This window comes from Pongo abelii, chromosome 4 (genome assembly GCF_028885655.2).
Source record: "Pongo abelii isolate AG06213 chromosome 4, NHGRI_mPonAbe1-v2.0_pri, whole genome shotgun sequence".
NCBI lineage: Eukaryota > Metazoa > Chordata > Mammalia > Primates > Hominidae > Pongo > Pongo abelii.
Window position 1 is genome coordinate 133,813,964 of NC_071989.2, and position 12,634 is coordinate 133,826,597.

A 12,634-nucleotide genomic window follows, 5' to 3' on the forward strand; every position below is an offset into this window, starting at 1 on the left:
ATAAACCTGAAATATTAGATAGGTAGGTAGATAGGAATATCTACATGATTATATAAAAATGGGATTATGCTATTTTTATAATTCTTACTAAGGTATAATTTATATGCAATAAAATTCACCAACTTTGTACACTTTTATGTGCTTTGACAAATATTTAGGGTCATGGATCTCCTACTACAGTCATGATATTGATCACTTTTGTCACCCTAAAAAAGTTCCCTCGTGTCCCTTTGCTGTCAGTTCTATCCACTGTCCACTCTGTTCTGTTTTCTGCCACTATCGTTTTGCCTTTTAGGGATATTCACAAAAAGCAAATCATAGAGCATGCTGGCTTTGTGTCTGGGTATTCTACTTAGCAGAATGCATTTCATAATCATCCATGTTGTTGCACGAATTCCTAGTTCATTCCTTTTCACTGCTAAGCATTATTTTGTTGTATGGATATCTCACACATCCGTACATTCATACAGCAGTTATGGAAAGTTTGCAGGTTTTTCAGTTGTTGCAGTTGTTTTCAGTTTTGGCTTTTTATAAGTAAAGCTGCATTTGAGAGGATTTTGAATGGATATATATACATGTATACATATGAATAATTCTTTAAGTAAATACAAAAAAATTGGTATTTCTGGGATATATGTTATAGATCTATTTAACTTTTAGGACACTGTCACATTGTCTTTCCAAGAGGCTGTAAAATCTGGCATTCTAACCAGCAATATATGGGAATTCTATTAGCACCACATCTTTGATAACACAATTAAATTTTCATTATTCTGGTGAACATATGGTAGTTTCTCACTATGGTTTTAATTTACATTTCTATAATGACTACTAATTTTGAGCCTCTTTCTATGTGCTTATTTGGCATTTGTATAATTCTTCGGATGTGGCCATTTTGTTGTTGGGTTATATATCAGTTTTCTAGGGCTACCCTGAAAGTATCACACATGGTTGGGCACGGTGGCTCACGCCTGTAATCCCAGCACCTTGGGAGACCAGCCTGGACAACAAAGTGAGAATCTGTCACTAAAACCAAAGTTACTAACTAGATGTAGGTTTTACAAATATTTTCATCTAGTTTGTGGCCTGCATGTTGATCTGCCTTAACATTATATTTTGAAGAGCATACGATTTTAATTTTGATGAAGTTTTATCAGTTATTTTATCATTTCTGAATTTTGAGTCCTACCTAAGAAATATTAATATTTGCTAAAACAAGAACACAGAGGTTTTTTTCTACATGGTCTTCCAGAGGTTTTATATTTTCAACTCTCACATTTATAAATGTGTAATACATTTGGATATGTATAGTGACTTTTCTGAACCAATTCTGTGAAGTCTAATTTTCAAAATTGTGTGTCATTATGGAAAAGCCTCCAGGAGAGAGACCCTATTCCCACAGGGCATACACATGTAGAGGGGTGTTTTGGGGGAATGCAGTGCAGAGGACATCTACATAACAATAAGAGTGGAGTTTCCTGTGTGAGTAACGTGGCCTCGTTAGGAGGGCACACGCCCCTAGTTCAATGTTTGTTAGGTTATCATTCTCTTCTCTTAACTCAAACTGCTAAGAGACCCCCTTGCTTAGCTACTGAAAGAATATGGCAATTTACAGCAATTAACAGGACTGACCTAGTGTCTCTTCTTTTTTGGTAATGTTCCACACATAGAGCTCATTATTTCATTTTCACAGTAAAAGGACCAGAGTAAGCAAGGCCAAAATCTCGTGGAGTTAATTAGACTTCTGCTCTTTATTATTTGACAAATTTCCTCTTTTATCCTCACTTCCTTAATTTTACCTCTTATAGTTTATTTTCACATGAAACATTTGTTTCAAATGAAATCATCTCAGTTAGAGAAGTGATAAGCAAGTGGGAAATGGAACTGTATTTCAGTGGCTCCAGAGGCCAGCTCTCTGAGTTTGCAGTCACTTTGAGAGCACAACTTCATACAGGCAAATAGAACATTTCTGTTTAGGAGATCCCAACAAAGCAAGCAAAGTGTTGCAAGAAAGAATTTTCTAGCTCTGCATTCCCTGAAAGCTTCCAGTAAGTGGAAAAATTGTTTCTCAACAGATGGCATTCAAAAATTTTTCTTATGAAATCTGTGTGATCAAGGATTAAGGAAATGTTGCAAGGTTCTGTTTCTCTATATTTGGATCCTAAATACTGAATAATGGTTTTGTTTGTTTGTTGTTGCTCTACTTGTTTTAATTAGTCCATATTTTTGACTTAAGTCTTTTAAAGCAAATTTCATTCATCATGTCATTTCTACCCTTTGTTCTTTAGCATGCATCTCTAAATTTAGGGACATTTTCTCATATAACTGCAGTTTATGTTACATCTTTCAAGACAAATTAAGAAATGTTTCATATTAAAATTTCACTAATTGTCTTAAAATGTCTTAAACTGGTTTGTTCTAATTGAGATTCAAACAAGGTTCTTATGACTCTTGGATCTCTATAAACTATAATGGGATTTTCGCCTAATGTTTTTATATTAGGTTTTGAAGAAATCAGGTCAATAATTTTGTAGCTTTCTATTCTAGGCATTTAATATGCACTGGATATTAATACTAAGGCTTGATTTAATTCAGGTTCATGTTGGACAAGAATATCATATTTCATTGGCGGTTCTCTGTTCTTCATAACATATAGTATTAGGAGGACAATATGTCTGGTTATCATATTCATAGGACATACTGATGATACAACTATGCAGACTATTTGTATATTTGTATTCTCCCCACTTTCTGCCTCTTGTTCTTATCACTTAATGATATATTCTGGAGAGCAATTACATAGAAACCACCCATATTTCCTTGTATGATTACATAGTATCCCACTGTAAGAACATATCATGATTTACTTAAACAGTATCCTCTTAAAAAATGTTGAGGTTATTTCCTGTATTTTGCTACTGCAAATAATACTGCAATTAACTACCTAGTTCCTTAGTAGTTTTTCTGGTGTATTTTTGAGATAGTCATATAAGCGAGTTTTGTATTAAAGAATAAACCCATATGCAAGTTTGCTAGATTTTGCCAGATTTACAGAGGGGTGGTAATATTTTGCATTTTGACCAGAAATTCATGAGAGTGTGTGTCACTCTGTAGTCTCACTAGCCAAGTATATTGTCAAATTCTTGGATATCTGCTAATCTAATATGTGAGAAATGGTATTCCAATAAAGTTTGAATATATTTTTGCTTATTATATGTTAGGTTGAAAACATTGTCATATGTTTAATAGCCATTTTTATTTTGTCTCCTATGAATTGCCTGTTCATCATGTTTGCACAATTTTTTTTACTGGTTTCTTGGCTTTCCTCTTCACAATCTCTAGGAGCTCATGGTGTATTAGAGACATTAGCCCTTTGTGACATATGTTGCAAATATTTTTATCTGCTTGGTATTTGCTTTTGACTTCACTGGTTTCCTTTTGCCATACAAAAACTATTTTTTAAAATAGATGTAGAATGTATTAATCTTTCCTTTTGCCTCTAAATTTTATATATTCTAGTGAGAAATATATTCACTCCAGATTATAAATATATGTACTCAACTGTTGCTGTAGTTTTTATGGTTTAAGCTTTGTTTTTTATATCTTGGTCCATTTGTAATTTAAGATGTAAGACATGAGGCACTCAGGCAGTTTCATCTCTTTCCAAACAACAATGCAGTGTTCCACCATCACTCATTTAAAAGCCCATCTTCTTCCTGCTGACTGGAGATATAACTTTTTGTCATATGTGAAATTTGTATAAATAAGTCCTTCCTTCCTTCTCTCTCTCTTTCCCTTTCTTTCTTGCCTTTCTTCTTCCTTCCCTTCCTTCCTTTCCTCCCTTCCTTCATTTTTCTCTTTTTTTCTTTTTCTTCTTTCTTTCCTTCTTTCTCCTTCCTTCCTTTCTTCCTCCTCCTCGTCTTTTCTTTTCCTCCTCTCTTCTTTCTTTTCTTTCTTTCTTCTCTCTCTCTGCTTCCTTCCTTCCTTCCAAAACTGAGTACCTCTTTTGATATTTAGGATGTTTTTATTGTTCTAGCATTCCCTTTATGCTATCGCACTTATATAGTGCCTTAGTTTGCTCTATTATTTCTAAATAAAGCTGACAAGTGTAAAGATTACCAAAGCATCAGCCATAGAGCATTTTTTTAAAGCTGTGACAATTTTTAAGCAATCAAAAGATTTTCCGGACAGAAGCCCGTATTGGAAATGTTTATTAACAGTTTTAGAAGGTAATCACTGAGGAGTTATAATTTTTACCTTTTGCTTTTATAATGAATTTTTGTAAGATGTTTGTAAGTTGTAATTAATCACATTAAAATTATATTATTCACTTTTTTATATTTAACTACATAAAAAGCTTTCTTAGAAAAAGGATAACAATCTAATTTCACATATCCCTTCACACGTCAAAAACATTTCTGTCTCTGCATGTGATTGTGCGTAGCGCATATAATCAGATTTATTCCTTCATACAGAATGTCATACTTTCCTAACAGATTTTTATACAAATTTTTGTATGTGGAAAAGCATTGCTTTCTATTGACTGTCTGGAACCTTCACTGTAAAACAAAATTGTGTCATCTTAATGTAATTAAATTATAATTGAGGGCACAATAATTCTAATTTCACAATCCTTTTATGGTGAATCTAATTAATAGCATTTAAAGGTCCTTAAGCTTGTATTATGTTTTTATTATCACAATACTCCCACAGAGCAATAGTAAGCCCCAAAGCCTTTGAAATATGATGGAGATTTTCAGTGACCTCAAACTGCCTTAACACTTGTAATTTCATATCCCAGGTAATTGCTTTAATGCTCTCTGCTAGTACTTTTGATACCATTTACACACTGTGGCCTCTTCCACATATGTTTGTCCAATGACCCTCACTAAATCATACAGTCACAGTGCCTTGAGAAAAAGAGAGGACAGTAAAGCTGAGGATTAAAATGAAAGCCAGCTTAAGACTGATGAGAGAAGGCACAGCTTTGTGTCCTGGGCACCAAGATCCCGACTGAAGAGCTACTTGGTGGTAGTGGCAGAGGTCTGGAGTAGAAAGCCTTGGTGCCACAAAGTCAGAAGGTTTCAAAAGCTACATTTATTTTCTCCTCTGCCGTACCATACAGTGGTAGGCCTCATGAGAACAGCTCTGGAAGACCAGCCCTAATTTGCCTGTTAGTTGCAGTCCTGACCACACATCAGAAGAGATCCAAGAGTAGCTGCATTTAAAATTAAAAGTAGTTTATTTGCAGTAACATGTCATTTTTAGTAAATAAGCCAAGCAAAGGAAGACAAACATTGCACGTTCTCACTCATATGTGGGAACTAAGAACGCTGATCTCATGAGAGTAGAGAGTAGAATGATAGTTACTTGAGACTGAGAATTTACCACTACTGGGAAGTTGTGGGGAGAGAATGAAGAGAGGCTGGCTAATGGGGACAGATATACAGTTAGATAGAAGAAGTAAGTTCTAGTGTTTGATAGCATAATAAGGTGACTATAGTTAACAATAATTTATTGTATATTTCAAGATAGCCAGAAAAGAAAATTTGAAACATTCCCAACCAAACATGATAAACTTTTGAGGTGATGGATATTCTAAATATCTTCATTTGATCATTATACATTGTATGCATGTATCAAAATATCACATGTACCTCATAAATACGTATAATTATTGGCCAGGTACATTGGCTCTCACCTATAATCCCAGCACTTTGGGAGGCCAAGGCAGGTGGATCACCTGAGGTCAGGAGTTTGGGATCAGTTGGGACAACGTGGTGAAACTCCATCTCTACTAAAAATACAAAATTAGCCAGGCATGGTGGCACATTCCTGTAATCCCATCTACTTGGGAGGCTGAGGCAGGATAATCACTTGAACCACTTCACTGATCATTAGAGAAATGCAAATCAAAACCACAATGAGATACCATCTCACAACAGTCAGAATGACTATTAAAAAGTCAAAAAAATAACAGATGTTGGTAAGGTTGCAGAGAAAAGGGAACACTTATACACTGTTGGGGGGAGGGTAAATTAGTTCAGTCATTGTGGAAAGAAGTATGGTGATTCCTCCAAGAGCTAAAAGCAGAACTACCATTCATCCCAGCAATCCCATTACTGGGTATATACCCAGAGGAATATAAATCATTCCATCAAAAAGTCACACGCATGCAAATGTTGATTGCAGCACTAGTCACAATAGCAAAGATATGGAATCAACCTAAATGCCCATCAATGACAGATTGGATAAAGTAAATGTGGTACATATACACCATGGAAGACTACACAGCCATAAAAACGAATGAGATAATGTATTTTGAGGGAACATGGATGGAGCTGGAGGCTATTATCCTTAGCAGAATAATGCAGGAACAGAAATCCAAATACCATATGTTCTCACATATAAGTGGGAGCAAAGTAATGAGAACTCATGAACACAAAGAAGGAAACAACTGACACTGGGGTCTACTTCAGGGTATAGGGTGAGAGGAGGGAGAGGAGCAGAAATGATAACTATTGGATACTGAACTAAATACCTGGGTGATGAAATAATCTGTTCAGTGAACCCAAGTGACATGAGTTTACCTATGTAACGAAGCTTCACATGTCCCACTGAGCCTAAAAGTTAAAAAAAATAATAAAAACTTTTCAGTGACCAAGTATATATGAGAAACATAACATGTCCTGTACCCATTGTAGAGTAACAATGTACATTTCATTATGAAGACCTATGCTAAAGAAATCAGGGTAGCCAATTAAACCTATGGACTAATTTTAAATATAAAATTTAAAAGAGATGTCTTTTCTCTCCTTTATTATACTTTTTATCCTCCTGTGGAGCTAATATTACACAGAGCATATTCTAAAAAATGCTGGTTGGAAGATTTTCCAAATTTATACTGTACTAAAGTTTGTAGCTGCATCACATCCCTTTGGAGGTGTAGGTGGGTGTAAATCAAATCTATAAACCTTTGCAGTTAGTCTTTTGAGTGCCTCAAAAAGTGTTTCTGCAAATATCAACTTAATAAACAGACAGCAACATCTGAGTTTTCATTACGATGAAGTCCATAAAGTCAGTCTGTAGCCACTAACTAAGCCACACATATGGTTAATTAGAAGCATCATAAAGCTTTATTGAAAAGCGTAATATTTACATCAAAGTTAACATTTGAGTTATGCTGGATTTGGGCTACTGTGAAGGCTAAGATTTAATGGTAAGAATTAGCATGTAGTGGAGATTATTACAAGATTTTCACTCAAATTATTAATATCCAGAAAATGCTCGCAACAACCAGAAAAGGGAATAAGATGATGGTATTACTCTAACTTTTAAAAACTAATATGCTATTTTTTGACATTGAGAACCCTATGCATTACTTACATTTGTGTGTGCATATGCATATTTATATTTGTGTATAAGTGGGTGTGAAGTCACTCAGTACTTCAAGTCCCAATGTTTTCACTGGGCATGCTCCTAACTTGTCATAATGTGGATAATAAACGCTGGTTGGAAGATTTAACTACCAAGTACTTTTGAGGTTATTTTCTAAAATGTAAAGTTGAAATCATGTTGGCTATTGTTATTTGCTCCTTGGGAAGTACATATAGTCTCATTTAAATATGGTATTTCCTTTTGCTGCCTTTTTGGACACCATTGACAATTGTTAAAGATACTTAAGTCAGTTTTTGTCTTTCAAAAAATCTGTTACTATCTTGGGAATAAGGTTTGTATTTTTTTTTTTTTGAAAGACAAAACTTAAGACGGTTTTGTCTTCCAATAAACTTTGTTACTATCTTTGGAATAATGTTTGTCTTTTGTTTTGTTTTGCTTTGTTTGAAATTTTCTCCCCCAGTGCAGCATTGATTACAAAGAAGGAATTTCATAAGTTCTATGACTTCTTGAAGGTCCCAGGGCTCATGGGTCTCTCCTAAACATAATAGAATTTGCGGAAATATACAGGCAACAGCTAGAAGATTGAACATTTTACTTTTCATTCAGTTGATAGATACTCTAGGATTTTTATTGAAATGTAACATAGATAAGTACACGAATACAACAATAAAACTTGACTAATTTTCACAAAGTGAACATACTATGTGACCAAGACCCAAAACTTGAATATTATCAGCACAAATCCCTCCATGTCACCATCAGTCACTATCTCCACCAAGTAAACCATCATCGTGACTTCAGCATATAGTTGCATCACAGAATTATATAGTATATTCTCTTCTGGGAGGATTTGGCTTCTTCAACTAAATACTGATTTTTTTTTTGAGATTTATCCGCAGTATGTGTACCATTGGCTTATTTTCAATGCTGTGTAACACCATTCCTCTGTAATTTGTTTATCCATTCTTCTATACATGAACATTTGGATTGTTTACACCTTTTGGCTTTTACAAACAGTCCTGCTGTAAACATTCTTGTGCATTTTGGGGGGCATTCCCTTTGAAGTAGAACTACTAGGTCTTAGGGTATGAAAAAGGCTGGGTAGAGTAGATACTGTGAAATTCTTTTCTGGAGTGATTTTATCAATCTACTCACCAACTTTGTAGGAGAATTGAAACTGCCCCATGTGGTCACCAACACTTGATAATGTCGCTTGAACAATTTTAGGCAGTATGTTTTGTCAGTTCAATTATTGTAATTTTTGAAATGTAATTCTCAATCAATTTTAATGAAGTACAATTTAGATACAATAAAATGCATGCATTTAAAGTGATGTTGATAACAAATTTATACATCTGTGTAATTATCATATCAATACAAACAGGGAACATATCTATCACTCTCGAAAATTCCTTTGTGCCCCTTTTTAGTCAATGCCCTCAACACTCACTGCAGGAAGCCATGACCTGATTTATGTCAATGTAGAATAGTGTTGCTTAATGTTAGACTTTACATAAATTTAATCATACAGTATGTACTCTTTCATATCTACTTCTTTTATTAGAAATAAAGTTTTTAGTTAATCTATGTTTTTATGCATATCAGTAATTCATTTCTTCATATAGCTGAGTAGTATTCCATTATATAGATACATACCACAAGTTGTTTATCATCCACTCACCTATTGAAGAACTTTAAAGTTGTTTCAAATATTTTTGTGTTAACAATAATGCTGTTATGAACATTCACATATGCAAGTCTTTGTGTGGTTATCTTCATTAAGTGTATCATATGACAAGGGTATATTTAATTTTACAAGAAAATTCTAGCCTCTTTTCCAAAGTGATTATACAAAGTGATTATAACATTCTAGACACTCAACAGCAATATATGAGTCATAAGTACTCCACACTTCTGCCAACATTTGATATTGACAATTTTTTAATGTTAGCCATTCCAATTGTGCAAATTTGTGTTTTGTTATGGTTTTAATTTGCATTTCTTCATGAGTAATTATGCTGAACATTTTCAAAGTGACTTTAAACATTCTACTGGTGATTTGTTAATCTTCTCTTGTGAGATGTTCTTTTTAATCTTTGGCCCTCTTTTTATTGGGTTGTTTGCCTTTATATTATTGACTTGTAAGAGCTCTTCATATTGTCCTCTTAGAAGTCCTTATTGGATACATGCACATGTAGAGTAAATATATCTTCCCAGGTTGTAAATGGCCTTTGGGTTTCCTTTAGCAGACTTTTGAAGACACAGAGGATTTTAATTTTGAGGAAGTTCAATTTATATTTTCTTTTTTGCTTAGTGCTTTTTCTTACCCCCAACACAAAAAAAAAATCTTTGCATACTCCAATGTATGAAGATTTTCTCCTGCATTTTCCTCTAGAATGTTACAGTTTTACCTTTTATTTTTAGGTAATAAAAATAAATAATCTAATCTATTCACCAATGACCTATTTAAAATTAATATTTATGTAGAGTATGAGATAGGGGTACATGTTTTATTTTTTTTTCATATGGCTATACAGACATTCTGGCATCATTTATGGAAAAGACTAATTTTATCTCATTAACTTATTGGTGCTTGGTTAAAATTTAATGAACCATACATGGCTTTACTTCTGGATTCTATTCTGCTCCACTGACACTCTATGTCTTTCTACCAATAATACTTATCAAGATTAATTTAACTTTAGCTTTATAGAGATCTTCAAATTAGAAAATGTGATTGCTTTAACTTTATTCACTTTCAAAACATTGTTGGCTCTTCTATGTCCTATGCTCTTACAAATTCTACAAATATGTCTGCTTACATTTTGATTGGGACTGTGTTAAATCTACATAGACTTTTCGTGGGAGAATGAATTAGTTAACAATGTTGAATCTTCTAGTAAACTCTTGAACAAAGTAAATCTCAGCATTTATTTATGTCTCATGTAAGTCCTCTGAGAAATGTTTTCAGTTTTCAGTATAAAAATTCTTCGTATTTTTGTTAAATTTGTTCCAAAATATTTTGAACTTTAGTGCTACTAGACATGATATTTCTTTTTGAGTTTCAATTTTATTTAATAACTTCATCCCCATTATTTCTTGCTAGTAAATGTAAATACTATTGTTCATTGTATATTAGTGTTTGTTCTGTGATTTTTACTCAATTTACTTATTTTTTCTAGCAGGGTTTTTTGGTAATTTTTAAGGATTTTCTCTGCACATTATCATATCATTTCTGAATAGAGACTGCTTTATTTCTTCTTTTCGAAGTTTCTAACTTTTATTATTTTTTTCTTTTTTTTACTATACTTTCTAGGACCTCCAGTACAATTTTGAAGAGAAGTGGCAAAAATGGACATCCTTTATTTTTTTTCTCAAACAGCACGGTACTGGTACAAAACAGACATATAAACCAATGCAACAGAATAGAGAACCCAGAAATAAGAACTCATACCTACAACTATCTGATCTTCGACAAACCTTACAAAAACAAGCAATGGGGAAAGATTCCCTAGTCAATAAATGGCGCTGGAATAACTGGCTACCCATATGCAGAAGATTGTACTGTACAAAATTTAGCTTATACCATGTACAAAAATTAACTCAGGTGAATAAAGACTGAAATTTAAAACCCCAAACCATAAAAACCCTGGAAGACAACCTAGGAGATACCATTCAGAATACAGGCACAGGCAAAGATTTCATGATGACGATGCCAAAATAACTGCAACAAAAGCAAAAATTGACAAATTGGATCTAATTAAACTAAAGAGCTTCTGCACGGCAAAAGAAACTATCAACAGAGTAAACAGACAACCTACAGAATGGGAGAAAATTTTCCAAACTATGCATCCAACGAAGGTCTAATATCCAGCATCTATAAGGAACTCAAACATATTTATAAGAAACAAAAACAACCTATTAAAAAGTAGGCAAACGACATGAACAGACACTTTTTAAAAGAAGACATACATGCAGCCAACAATCACATGAAAAAAAGCTCAACATCACTTATTATTCGAGAAATACAAATCAAAACCACAATGAGATACCATCTTACAGCAGTCAAAATGGCTATTACTAAAAAGTTTAAAAAATAACAGATGCAGGCTAGGTTGTGGACAAAAAGGAATGCTGCGCTGTTGGTGGGAGTTCAAATTAGTTCAGCCATTGTGGAAAGTGCTATGGCAATTCCTCAAAGACCTAAAGACAGAAATACCATTTGACCCAGAAATCCCACTACTGGGTATATATCCGAAGAAATATAAATCCTCTATTATAAAGACACATGCATGTGTATGTTCATTGTGGCACTATTCACAATAGCAAAGACATGGAATCCACCTAAATGTCCATCAACGATAGACTGGATGAAGAAAATGTGGTACATATACAGCATTTAATACTATGCAGCTATAAAGAAGAACAAAAGTATGTCCTTTGCCAGAACTTGGATGGAGGGGGGAGGCCGTTATCCTTAGCAAACTAGTGCAGGAACAGAAAACTAAAGATCACATGTTCTCACTTATAAGTGGGAGCTACATGATGAAAACACAAGGACATAGAGGGGAACAACACACAGTGGGGCCTATTGAAGGGTGGAGAGAAGGAGGAGGGAGAGTCAGGAAAAATAACTAATGGGTACTAGGCTTAATACCTGCGTGATGAAATGCTCTGTACAACAAACCCCCATGACACATATTTACTTATGTAACGAACCTGCATATGTACCCCTGAACTTAAAATAAAAGTTAAAAATAATCAGTCTTTTATCCCTAAGTATGATGTTAACTGTAGAATATTTTATAGACTCACTTTATCAGGTTGAGGAAGTTTCATTTTATAACTTTTTGAGAATTTTTATCAAATAGGATATCAAATTTTATCACTCTTTTCCTGCAAGATTGAAACAATTATACGATTACTTTGCTGAATTTTGAGTTAGGCTGATTTTTTTTCAGAGCTTGCACTAAGCTTGCATTCTTTAGATGAAACCCTTTTGGTCGTGATTTCTTAACTGTTTATATATTGCTCGATTTTATTTTCTAAAATTTTAAATGATTTTTACACCTTCATGCCGAATATTGGCCTGTAATTTTATTTTCTTGTGAAATTTTTGTCAAGATTTTATTTCATGGTTACACTTCCTCATAAAATTAGTTTGGAAGTAATCTCTTCTCTATTTTTAAATATATTTTGAGTAAAATTAGTCTTATTTCTTCCTCAAGTATTGGTT

At 33.7% G+C, this 12,634-nt stretch overlaps 1 long non-coding RNA gene across 1 annotated transcript in view; it reads left to right on the plus strand.

Annotated features, from left to right (window-relative positions):
- Window positions 1-12,128, plus strand: part of LOC134761494 (uncharacterized) — a 200,231-nt gene extending 188,103 nt beyond the window's left edge. Inside the window, exon 3 of the long non-coding RNA XR_010140172.1 lies at window positions 10,715-12,128. This is a non-coding gene — a long non-coding RNA (uncharacterized LOC134761494). The remainder of the gene's footprint in view (window positions 1-10,714) is intronic.
- Window positions 12,129-12,634: the final 506 nt, after the last annotated feature.